Source organism: Schistocerca cancellata, chromosome 7, assembly GCF_023864275.1.
Source record: "Schistocerca cancellata isolate TAMUIC-IGC-003103 chromosome 7, iqSchCanc2.1, whole genome shotgun sequence".
In the NCBI taxonomy this organism is placed as follows: domain Eukaryota; kingdom Metazoa; phylum Arthropoda; class Insecta; order Orthoptera; family Acrididae; genus Schistocerca; species Schistocerca cancellata.
In genome coordinates, this window is record NC_064632.1 from 15,081,369 (window position 1) to 15,094,707 (window position 13,339).

The following is a 13,339-nucleotide window of genomic DNA, read 5'->3' on the forward strand; positions in this document are numbered from 1 at the left end:
AACGTGTTTTGTGCAATCTCACGGTTTAAACTTTACGGCCCCTTTTTCTTCTGCGAAAAAAACGTTACAGGACACGTGTATCTGGACATGCTGGAAAATTGGCTCATGCCACAACTGGAGACCGACAGCGCCGACTTCATCTTTCAACAGGATGGTGCTCCACCGCACTTCCATCATGATGTTCGGCATTTCTTAAACAGGAGATTGGAAAACCGATGGATCGGTCGTGGTGGATATCATGATCAGCAATTCATGTCATGGCCTCCACGCTCTCCCGACTTAACCCCATGCGATTTCTTTCTGTGGGGTTATGTGAAAGATTCAGTGTTTAAACCTCCTCTACCAAGAAACGTGCCAGAACTGCGAGCTCGCATCAACGATGCTTTCGAACTCATTGATGGGGACATGCTGCGCCGAGTGTGGGAGGAATTTGATTATCGGCTTGATGTCTGCCGAATCACTAAAGGGGCACATATCGAACATTTGTGAATGCCTAAAAAAACTTTGAGTTTTTGTATGTGTGTGCAAAGCATTGTGAAAACATCTCAAATAATAAAGTTATTGTGGAGCTGTGAAATCGCTTCAATCATTTATAATAACCCTGTATAAGAACGCTGCGCAAGAGAGAAAGGCCCCAGTTCTCTCCAGACGCTGATTAATGCACCACCTGTGCCGGGAGTCGCGTTGCGTCGGTATCATTGCTATAAACAACCTCGGATGCCGTAATAAGTTACTCGGGATACGTGTAACCATGAAATCGTTTTCGAGTGAAGTGTTAATTCTTGGATGACTTTAATGATCTATCTTCAGTTTGCGTATGTCGTATTTTCACGTGCCGTCGCGGGACAGACATTCTACCATTATTTAGCGTGGCATTTGATGAACATTATCATCAAATTATGGCGAGCATTCACATAAACATTTAATTTGAACAGTTATAGTTGCATCAGTGCATTAGACTCTGAACTGCTCTGGTAGTTGGATTGTGTGGATTCCTTTTGGTCTGTGACTTTCAGAATATAGTGAACATTTTAGAGAAAATGGTTTTTGATTATGAATCCCAGACAATCTCCCAATTCCTCAGAGCTATAAGCTGTAGCTATAAATGTAATTCTCAGATGAAGTGGGCACTAGGAATTCTAATTACAGGCTTCACGTTTTGCTAATCACTTTCTGGTTGCCAATATTGTAGTTAGAGAGCCAGTGTTGAGAATGGCAAAAGACAGCATAAAATAAATAATAGGAACATTTATATAACAATTAATTCCACCCGCCGCCCCACATGTTGCTAATCGGCCGGGAAAAACAAAACATTATTATTAACAATAAATATCCACCCGCCGCCCCACATACGGTGCATCGGCCGGGAAATGCATCTTTTCTACATTACACTCTACATTTAAATAAATAACAATAATTCCACCCGCCGCCCCACAACCTCCATATGCCCTTGGTGCCTCTTGTTTACGATGGTGCATTAAAACTATCCGATATGATGCAGTGCGATAACTCAACACAAAAAAGAGGCAGACAAGTGTACGCCACAATGTATCAGCGAAGCCTGCTGCGCTTACCGATCCAGACTAATGGAATGGCATCAGGGTGCAGCGTCGGAAAATTCTGCTCGGTATCTAAAGTACTTCTCTGCTGGTCCGTTACATGTGGCCCTGCCAGAAGAGCCACGAAACTCGGTTCCACGGTTGGGACAGACAATCATCTAGACGGTTTCGGTGAACAACATTGGACAGCAAACTCTTTGGTTTTACGTTACACCTGCAATTACATCTGTATTGGACAAACCACTGTAACGTGCATGCCAAAGGATACTCAACTATACACGCTCCAATCGTGTGTCAAGTGTGGGAACAATTACTCAGCTGCCCTGTGCACGCCGTAATTAGTCTAATCTTCTATTCGCAGTCGCTGTATCAGTAATCTGTGAGGCATTGTAATAGTACGAGAGACGTTCAATAAGTTGGTTGGCTGGTTGTTTGGGGAAGGAGACCAGACAGCGTGGTCATCGGTCTCATCGAATTAGGGAAGGAAGGGGAAGGAAGTCGGCCGTGCCCTTTCAGAGGAACCATCCCGGCATTTGCCTGGAGTGATTTAGGGAAATCACGGAAAACCTAAATCAGGATGGCCGGACGCGGGATGAACCGTCGTCCTCCCGAATGCGAGTCCAGTGTCTAACCACTGCGCCACCTCGCTCGGTCGTTCAATAAGTAATACAACACATTTCATCTCTCGGCCAGTTTCGGTTGAAAAAATGCCGAATTTGTTGTGAGACATTGTGGAATATTCCCGCTTCGGTCCCGTTAGTTTCATAAAGTTCTGATAGGTTGTGGTGCTGTACGTAGCCTTCAAAATGGCGTCTGCAACGTAGGCGCGTTCCAAGCAAGGAGCTGTCATTGAGTTTGTTTTCGTGGAAAATCAGAGCGTCGTACATATTTATAGGCGCTTGCGGAATGTCCACGGAGACCTAGCAGTGAACAAAAGCACGGCGAGTAGTTGGGCCGGGCATCTGTCATCACCGTAACAAGGTCTCGCAAAGCTTTCCGATCTCCCGGCCGAAACTGAAGAAACGACTTCAGCGTGTTCGTCACCACAAAAGTGCCGCGAAATTCTCCTTCTCCACAACAAAGCAAGGCCCCTCACAATTCTGCGCATCAGAGAGGAGTTCATTCAAGGTAATCGGACTGTTCTTCCTCAACCACCTTACGTCCCGGATCTCGCACGTTCCGAATTCCATCTGCTTGGCCCAATGAACGATGTCCTGCGCAGGAAGCAGTACGTGGCTGATGGAGAGGTTACTGGTGCAGCAAGACGTTGGCTGCGACGTCGACCCGTAGAATGGTACCATGCGGGCGTAGAGCCCTCCCAGTAAGGTGGCCTAAGATCGTCGCTTAGAGCAGAGATTTGTAGCCAAATGAGTAGGGAATAATATGGTGTATTAGAATCCTGAATAAAACAAACCTGCTTTCAGAAAAAAAGTGTGGCGATACTTAGTGAACGCCTTTCTTATATTCCCAGATTTCTTACTCAATACTGTTCCTTGAAGTATACAATGCTAGATGAGTATTGTGCTGAAACATCTCATTTCTTGAATGAGAGGTATCACGTCCTTGGACACATATATCGCAGGAAAGATGTTCGTGACACAGTAGTCGATAAGTGGTGAACACCCCATTGTTGGGAGGTGTAGGTGCTGGTAGCAAGGCTAGCGGTTCAGTGACTGTACGGAAGTGGGTAGCAGTCAACGACCTTACCTACTGAGGTGGAGACAGAAGTTCCATGGAGCGGGAAGGTGAGGAAGAAAGAGTTCGATGACATCGAAGAGCGCGAAATGTCAAAGATAATGAAGGTATTGCAAATGTTAGTTATCAAGTTGAATATCAGATCTGTTACGTATGTAGTACAGAGAGGCAGTATACGATATGGTAGCTGTTCTCATTTAGTATGTATTCAGTTGTAATTTTGAACATAATATAAGAAGGTGAATTGAATCTCATTTCTTAATTATGTGGTGGAGTGAATGAGAAGTTAATTTTCAGCGCTTTCATCTGCAGCCCGTAAGAAGGCGAAGTCTGAGCCAAGTTTCAGCAAGAAGGAACTCGGATTCAGGGCACAGACTAGCTGGATCCTGTTTAATAATACTTAAAGGCAACCGAATATTCAGTAAACAACATTCATTGTATATACAATGGGGGTTAAGGTCGCAACTTATTTAAGTGTTTGATGCATACGGTGAAGTGTAACAAACACCACATAGTGCAAGCCTACCTGGAACACCACACGTGGCGACCTTGGCAGCTATAAGACAGATAAAGTGTAATGAAAAAGATAAATCTCAAGAAAATTTTACGTTATTTTCCTATGTATGAATACTTATAAGAATTGTTGGTATGAAGTTGTACTAATTTTAAAACTGTTCTGCATTTAGCCGTTAATGCCTATTATCAGAACTGAACCCAGAAGTCAGAGACAGGCAACTGGAACGAAAAAGAAGCCATATTGGTGTCTCCAGTACTTCCTTATAACTGATAATTATATAATAACTGGAATTGAATAAAGTATTAGTTCAATCGGATAGCGGGCGAGAGACATTCGACATCTGTGTTGTGTAAACTGAGCTCCGAGCTCTAAATACTAGCAGTGTCCAACCACGAGTTGTTGCTGTAAGACGTCATGGTCTCCTGACCTTCTTTGCTTACATATTCCGCCCTCACAGTCATATTCCACACATCAAGACACTTTGTTCGAACCCAAACTCGATAAAATAAAGTCAATGTTGTATGAAGTCAAGTAAACGATATGCAAATAATAAGGAAGCACACCGTGGTTGAAATACTCGAGGCTGGCGTACACGCATACATTCCAGACACGATGGTCACAGGAGCTTTTAGTTCAAGAGAGGCAGGCCGCATGCCGTGAGGCCAGCCCTTAAGGGGACGAGTCAACCTCGACTGCCCGAGCGGACAACGTCTGAACGAGTGAAAAGGAAGAACGACCCCGTGTTTGGCTTAAAAGCAAATTCCGCTACATTGTGTGGGAGCGCCTAGCCTACTCATTCTTTACAAACAGAGCACACAGTTTCAGAGGTTTTCATAGGGAGACAGCAAATGCCAAATGCCAATGCTACAGATTTCCGGATTGGTCGCCTTAAACGAAACGTCATTCTCCCGTTTTAGAAGAGCAATGCTGATTGGCAGATGATATTCCTGAAGCCTTGAGCTGAAGGAGAAATGGAAGAGACTGAGGGATATACCCCTTCACGTCTGGCGTGGAGAGGGGCCGTTCCGTTGTCGCTCTTGGTGCGAGAACACATAACGAGAGCGTGCGCGCTCGTACGTGTACTCAAAGAGCGAGGAACAAGTCTCTCCTCGGTACTTCACTGGGAGAGCACCTCTGTCAAGAGCGAATCGGAGTGTGACTCTATATTGAGTCCTTGTGATTAAGCGTTGTTTACTGTGTTGGCCGCCACACTTATTGTGTGCTGTGAACGGACAGAGTTACAGTTAAACGCCTGTGCGCGAATTTTTGAGTGGCACCGCAGTGGACTGGTTATCTGACCGGTGTACCACACCAATAGTTAGACTAGGAGCGAATAGGAGTCCTTGACCTCATCAAGCCGTAGGGAGACTTCGATTGGAGAAGGTCAATCCAGATAGAACGAGAGTTACCTTATTTGTCAGCACCGAGCGGCGCAGACAGCAGTCGTCGCAGCTCACGGTATTGTGTGCTACTGCTCTTGCGAGCCCAATATTTCCTCCACAACAGTACACTTTACTGCATTTCGCACGCGACAGCCTCGACCGTACCTAGCAACATTCTAACGGATAATTATTCAAGTTGAGTTGGCGCGGCTCTCAGCCATTCTTCCAAGTCAATAACAATCTTAAATTTTGTATAGAAATTTCATTAGCGAACCCTATCCTTAAGAGGTAACTTCACATTCCGAAAAGAACCTGGAAATTAATTGTTCAGTTCATAACTAGAAGTGCCATTGTGATTTCTTAGAATTTTTGCAAAATAAATAATAATTTTCGTTAGTTTCATGTTTTTCTTACACTAACTAGCACTACTCCAGTACCCAAGTATCCCACTAGTTACGTAAGAAATTTTGTGATTTTTTGTGTCATTTCCTTACAGCGGACGACTCCAGAAGATATTTCTTGGTGAAAGTTTTTCAGGCATTTCTCTTTAGAACGTTAGGAGCGTCTGTCTGACTTCTGTAGTAGTGTGGGGGTGGAAATTGCATCTCGCAGCAGCCACATGGTAAAGGGTACATCTCAGATTAATCCGTTGCGCAGAATGACAGAATAGCACCCACGCCGCTGACAAGGTACTATAGTTGAGTCGGTGTAAGTTGACCCCTGAAATTCGCAGTTGGTTGGGCACGGCAGATTGGCGCAGGTACCTATGTCTACATCAATATTCTGCAGATCACCTGAATGTGCATATTGTACCACTTGTTTGGGTTCCTTCCCGTTCCAATCACGTATGGAGAGCAGGAATGGTGATTGTTTGAATCTGTGCGTGCAGGATTTATTTTAATCTTGTCCTCACGATCCATATATGAGCGATACATAGTGGTTGTGGTATATTCATAGAGTCATTTAGAGCCGGTTCTTGAATAATTGTTAATAGACTTCCTCGGGATAGTTTACATCCGTCTTCAAGAGTCTGCCAGTTCAGTTTCTTCAGCATCACTTTTAGCTCTCCCATCGGTCAAAAATATCCTGTAAGCGTTTTGCTGCCCTTTTCTGTATAGTTTCAATATCCCGTGCTCGTCTTGTTTGGTACGGGTGCCACAAACTTGGGCAGTATTCTAGAATTGGTCACACGAGAGATCTGTAAGCAATCTCCTTTGTGGACTGACTGCACTTCGCCAGTACTCTACCAATAAACCAAAGTCTACCCCCTTCTTTACCCACGATTGAGTTTATGTGATCATTCCATTTCATATCTTTACAAAGTGTTACACCCAGATATTTGGGTGAGCTGGCCGATTCTGACTGTGACTCACTGATATCATTGTCATAGGATACTATGTTTGTTCGTTCTGTGAAATGCACAATTTTACATTTCTGAATATTTAGAGCAAGTCGCCAATCTCTTCACCACGTTGACTATACTTCATGACGGATAACTGCATCGTCCACAAAAAGTCTGAGGTCACTATTAATGTTGTCCTCAAGGTCATTACACTGGACTCGCATTCGGGAGGACGATGGTTCAATCCCGCGTCCGGCCATCCTGATTTAGGTTTTCCGTGATTTCCCTAAATCACTCCAGGCAAATGCCGGGATGGTTCCTCTGAAAGGGCACGGCCGACTTCCTTCCCAATCCTTCCCTAATCCGATGAGACCGATGACCACGCTGTCTGGTCTCCTTCCTCAAACCAACCAACCAACCAACCAACAAGGTCATTAATACACAATATGAACAGCAAGGATCTCAACACACTCCCCTGCGGCACACCCTAAGTTACTTCTAAATCTGACGAAGAGTCTCCATCCAGGATGGAATGCTTTGTTCTCCGCCAAAAAGTCCTCAATCCAGTCACAAAATTCACTTCATGCCCCATATGATCGAACTTTTGATAGAAAGTGTAGGTGTGAGTCAAATGCTTTTCGGAAATCAGGAAATGCATCATCTATCTGAATGCCTTGATCCAAAGCTTTCAGTACGTCGTGTGGTAAAAGTGCGAGTTGTGTTTCACGTAATCGTTGTTTTCGGAATCCATGCTGGTTGGCACTGAGGAGGTAATTCTGTTCAAGATTATATTTGAGCTCGGAATACCTCAAACAATAACGCAAGGCGATTTTCTAAACGTCCCTACGGGAACGCCTCAATGTTTTCACACCTGTGTTTTCATCTGTAGCCCTTCGTCCTTTGCAGTTGAAAGGTGGCCACAGTGCTGCGAGCTATCAGCGACCTATTCACGCCGTCTCGGACTATAATGCTAATTAGTTTATACGTGAGGAAGAAGCTATGTGGTTATCATTTACAGTAAAACCATTGTGAAGCCACGGTTTTGCAATTTCTTGTTCTTTTTCGTCAAATGAAAACTCATATAAAACTTAAACTCCATTGTCTGAGTATGTATCAGAAAATGTGGCACTTTCAGTGCTTCAGTGAGAAATAACACCTACCTCACTAAGTGTGATTCTTTTTTCTGTTGGCATTTTTATCAGTTTTCGGAGACATCTGTTTGGACCAACCGAAATCACAAAGCTGAAACATGCGGAGTAACTATGCATCTACAGGCCTAGAGAACTACACCCATGCTCATAAGTTTAGGATAATTGCAGAATGTGGTGCCACACAACGTGGCACTACAAAAAACTGGCGCTGATAGCATAGGCACATAGGGAACACACACGACACAGATCTGCAACTCCACGGTATTGTGATAAGTTGAGAAAACCGTCCCGAAACACATGTGCTACAAAACGCCACTGTTTCCTACGAATGCACCTCGACGTCAATATGGGATATGATCACCTTGCACACGTACACAGACCGCACAACGGGTTGGCATACTCTGGATCAGGTGGTCGAGCAGCTGCTGGGGTACAGCCTCCCATTCTTGCACCAGTTCCTGTCTGAGCTCCTGAAGTGTCGTAGGGGTTTGAAGACGTGCAGTGACACGTCGACCGAGAGCGTCGCAGACGTGCTCGATGGGGGTTTCGGTCTGGAGAAAAGGCAGGCTACTCCATTCACCTGATGTCTTCTGTTTCAAGGTACTCCTCCACGATGGCAGCTCGGTGGGGACGTGCGTGAACATAAGCTGGGGCCACTGTTCCAATGACCACATACCGTGTTCTTGACACCAGGCTTTACGGGCTCTCCTGTGACCAGGCGTCAGTGGAATGCACCTTGCAGGTCTCCGACCGAATAAACCCTGTCTGTTCAGTCGTTTGTGTGTCTGGAGACAACTGTTCCAGTGGCTGCCATAATGTTCCGAGCAAGGCTACCTGCAGTACTCCGTGGCCGTCTGCCGGCATTGATGGTGAGGTATCGATCTTCTTGTGGTATTGTACACTGTGGACGTACCGTACTGTAGCGCCTAGACACGTTTCCTGTCTGCTGGAATCCTTTCCATAATCTTGAGATCACACTTTGTGGCACACGGAGGGCCCGTGCTACGACCTGCTGTGTTTGGCCACCCTCCAGTCGCCCTGGTATTCTAACCCTCATAACGACATCAATATGTGTTCTTTGAGCCATTTTTCAACACACAGTCGCCATTAGCACGTCTGAAAACGTCTGCACACTTACTCGCTGCACCGTACTCTGACAAGCACCAACACACCTCTGGGTATGTGGACTGCTGCCAGCGCCACTGTGCGACGACCGCTGGTCAAACGCACCGCATGGTCATACCCCGAGGTGATTTAAACCCGCAAATCGCACACCAGTGTGTTGTTTTACCATGTATCAGCATTATCCTTAATTTATGAGCATGAGTGTATGTACAGGTAGAAGTACACCGAGGAAGGTGTTCATCAAAGAGCGTAATGCCTCTAATTTCATTGTCTTCTAAAACAAAACAGCCACGCCTGCCGAAAACAACTAACAAACAAGTGAAACTGTTCAAATGAGCTGTCATTAATGATCCCTGTACTGAGTAACGACTTGGAATGGGCATTAGGATAAACTACACGGAGTATTCGTTTCAAAAATTTATGTAACAAGTTTAAACTCAGAAAGAGATTGTATTGCTATTCCAGTCAATATAACACTAATTCTCGTAGTTCATATCGCGTATCGACTTTATTTCACAGCAACGATAAATCTTTTAATCACTATGCACTAATTTTACTTTAAGAGCTGTGCGGGTGTAAGAAAGGTAGACATTTATGTAATATATTATGTAATATCTCTCTCTCTCTCTCTCTCTCTCTCTCTCTCTCTCTCTCACACACACACACACATACACACACACACACACACACACACACACACACACACACAAATTGTCTCTCATACGAGTCGTGAGGTGCATTTACTCTGGTGTTTCGGAATATACACTATGTGATCAAAAGTATCCGGCCACCCCCAAAAATATACGTTTCCCATATTAGGTGCATTTTTCTGCCACCTGCTGCCAGGTACTCCATATCAGCGACCTCAGTAGTTATTAGACGTCTTGAGAGAGCAGAATTGGGCCCTCTGAAGAACTCACGGACTTCGAACGTGGTCAGGTGATTGTGTGTCACTTGTGTCATACGTCTGTACGCGAGATTTCCACACTCCTAAACATCAGTAGGTCCACTGTTTCCGATGTGATAGTCAAGTGGAAACGTGAAGGGGCACTTACAGCACAAAAGCGTACAGGTCGACCTCGTCTGTTGACTGACAGAGACCGACGACAGCTGAAGAGGGTCACAATGTGTAATAGGCAGACATCTATCCAGACCATCACTCAGGAATTCCAAACTGCATGAGGATCCACTTCAAGTGCTATGACAGTTAGGCGGGAGGTGAGATAACTTGGATTTCATGGTTGAGCGGCTGCTCATAAGCCACACATCACGCCGTTAAATGCCAGACGACGCCTCGCTTGTTGTAAGGAGCTTAAACATCGTACGATTGAACAATGCAAAAAGGTTGTGTGCAGTGACTAACCACGGTACACACTGTGGCGATCCGATGGCAGAGTGTGGGTATGGCCAATTCCCGGTGAACGTCATCTGCCAGCGTGTCTAGTGCCGACAGTAAAATTCGGAGGCGGTGGTGTTACGGTGTGGTCGTGGTTTTCATGGAGGGGGCTTGCACCCATTGTTGTTTTGCGGGCCACTATCACAGTACAGGCCTACATTGACGTTTTAAGCACCTTCTTGCTTCCCACTGTTTAAGAGCAATTCGGGGATGGCGATTGCTTCTTTCAACACGATCCAGCACCTGTTCATAATGCACCGCCTGTGGCGGAGTGGTTACGCCACAATAACCTCCCTGCAATCGACTGGCCTGCAGAGAGTCCTGACCTGAATCCTATAGAAGAACTTTGGGATGTTTTGGAACGCCGACTTCGTGCCAGGCCTCACCGACCGACATCGATACCTCTCCTCAGTGAAGCACTCGGTGAAGAATGAGCTGCCATTCCCCAAGAAACCTTCCAGCACCTGATTTAACGTATGCCTGCGAGAGTGGAAGCTGTCATCAAGGCTAAGGGTGGGCTAACAACATACTGAATTCCCGCATTACCGACGCAGGGCGCCACGAACTTTTAAGTCATTTTCAGTCAGGTGTCCGGATACTTTTGATTCATAGTGTATTTGAAATTTCATTTTTGCAGTGTGTAGGTGGAGTTGGCTCAGAGAAGCACCGCTCATCATATGTTCCTTGCAACGCCCATTTTCAACAGAAAGCGTCGGTTTGTTTCCTGTCAAAAACAAAATAATTTTTAAAGTAAATTTCAGGTACCCATTAAAGAGAAATGCGCCGAATGAATGTACTGCGATAGCTGTTTTATCGCTATTAATTAACAATGACTGAAAAGCACGTTATCTCACACGCTAACCTACTAGCAAGTCGCAAGGAACACACATGCGTACTGTAAGCAAACAAAACAACATCGTACCTAACAGCAGCAGCTTGAATAGCACAAGCAAGCGTTGGTGTGGAAACTTTTCAAAATACGATATCTCATAAACGACTCGCATGAGAATCGTGCAACAAACACCACTGACATTTAAATTTACCATACTTTTAGTTTTTTAACGCCAATCGGCATTGTTCCATTTCAAAAAGTGTATGTTTGCTCACAATACACTTTCTATGTATTATTACAATCTGTTTATTGGCTAAAAGTACGAGTTTCTGTCTGCCAATCCATTCTGTGAAAACGCGCGTCAATAGCATTTTCGATTCCCGCAATACTCACCCTGTGTACACTTCCTAACAGGAAGTATGATATCAAATATAGCCGATACCTAGATATTCGACCTCAGCAAATTTTTAAAAGGGTAAACTGCTATTTGCCTGTGTATTACTTATCTCTTGCTCTAGCCACTTTTTTGTTTTATGTCATTATCAAGTACAATTCTAAAATTTCGGCGTGTGTGCGTGTAGGGGAGAGAGAGTGTGTGTGTATTACCGTGTTTAAAAGCACTTTTCTTTTACCTGAACAGCTGTTATAAGACAGTATAATACGTTTATTAAAGCAGCACCACGAAGCCACGGAAAGCTGCTGTAACGTGTAATTATTTATCGACAAGCAGTATGGGTCACGTGACCCATCTCCTAATAAGCGATATATTTACGTTCAATTAAAGGAAGATTCCCTGGCGTCAAGAAAATCGTTATTATCAGTCGCAGCATATGTAGCTTAAACGTACGTCAGTTATGTTATACAGGTTTCAATTAGTCTCTAAGTCCATTGCAGAGTTCCGCACTTTGTTCCACCAAAGTCGTTTATGACACGGCTTAGGTGTTCGCTGAGTTGAAACTCCACTACGCACAGCAGACTCCCAAACTTGTAGGAAATGTTAGTGGCGTCATAGCTGCTGTACACGAAGAGGACTTATCGTCAGCTGGTCCCTAAAATCTCGCATAACTTGCGTGCGAGTATACGCTGAAAAAAGTGTCTACTTTGGAAAAATAATGCTCTGAATCGACGGTGTGTGTTACATTTCACAGTTTCTGCCTATATAAAGTTTAATGGACAGTACACCGTAAACTGTAGTAACGTGAAATTAGATAACGTCTCACTTGAAGCTCATGCGTCAGATGCAGCCCGTGTGTGCGGTCAACGTATAATGCAGCTGTTTGTCTGTACCTCACTTAAGTACAGAGTTTACTGACATGTTGCATGTACTTCTGGGAGTGCTCAATAAAAGTCATGTGCACCGAGACACGGTACAAAGCAAGTACTGAGGAATTAGTAAACGTGTCAGGCTGTAAGGTGTGTGTCTAGAAGCTACGACACTACTCATATGGCCTGAATTTCTATGCGGGTCAGTACCTCATTTACAGGCGCTGTTGGCTCCTCCAAATACATAAACGTTAGCACTGACTCTTTACTGCTTCATATCTTATAGCCTTCGACACAGGTCAGTTGAAGTGAATATTACGTATATAAAATGCTACATGCTAATCACGTGACATCGCTTCATCGAACGAAACACGGATGTGTGTACTGTACTATAACAGATGAACTGCATAAGAAACACGCAGTGCGCAACTGAGTAGCTATTGCTTTCCTTGTAACACGGAAACGAACCGTTTCCGGACACTGGTTCCTATGTAAAACTTGACCAACTACATGGTGTTTCAAAAATGACCGGTATATTTGAAACGGCAATAAAAACTAAACGAGCAGCGATAGAAATACACCGTTTGTTGCAATATGCTTGGGACAACAGTACATTTTCAGGCAGACAAACTTTCGAAATTACAGTAGTTACAATTTTCAACAACAGATGGCGCTGCGGTCTGGGAAACTCTATAGTACGATATTTTCCACATATCCACCATGCGTAGCAATAATATGGCGTAGTCTCTGAATGAAATTACCCGAAACCTTTGACAACGTGTCTGGCGGAATGGCTTCACATGCAGATGAGATGTACTGCTTCAGCTGTTCAATTGTTTCTGGATTCTGGCGGTACACCTGGTCTTTCAAGTGTCCCCACAGAAAGAAGTCACAGGGGTTCATGTCTGGCGAATAGGGAGGCCAATCCGCGCCGCCTCCTGTATGTTTCGGATAGCCCAAAGCAATCACACGATCATCGAAATATTCATTCAGGAAATTAAAGACGTCGGCCGTGCGATGTGGCCGGGCACCATCTTGCATAAACCACGAGGTGTTCGCAGTGTCGTCTAAGGCAGT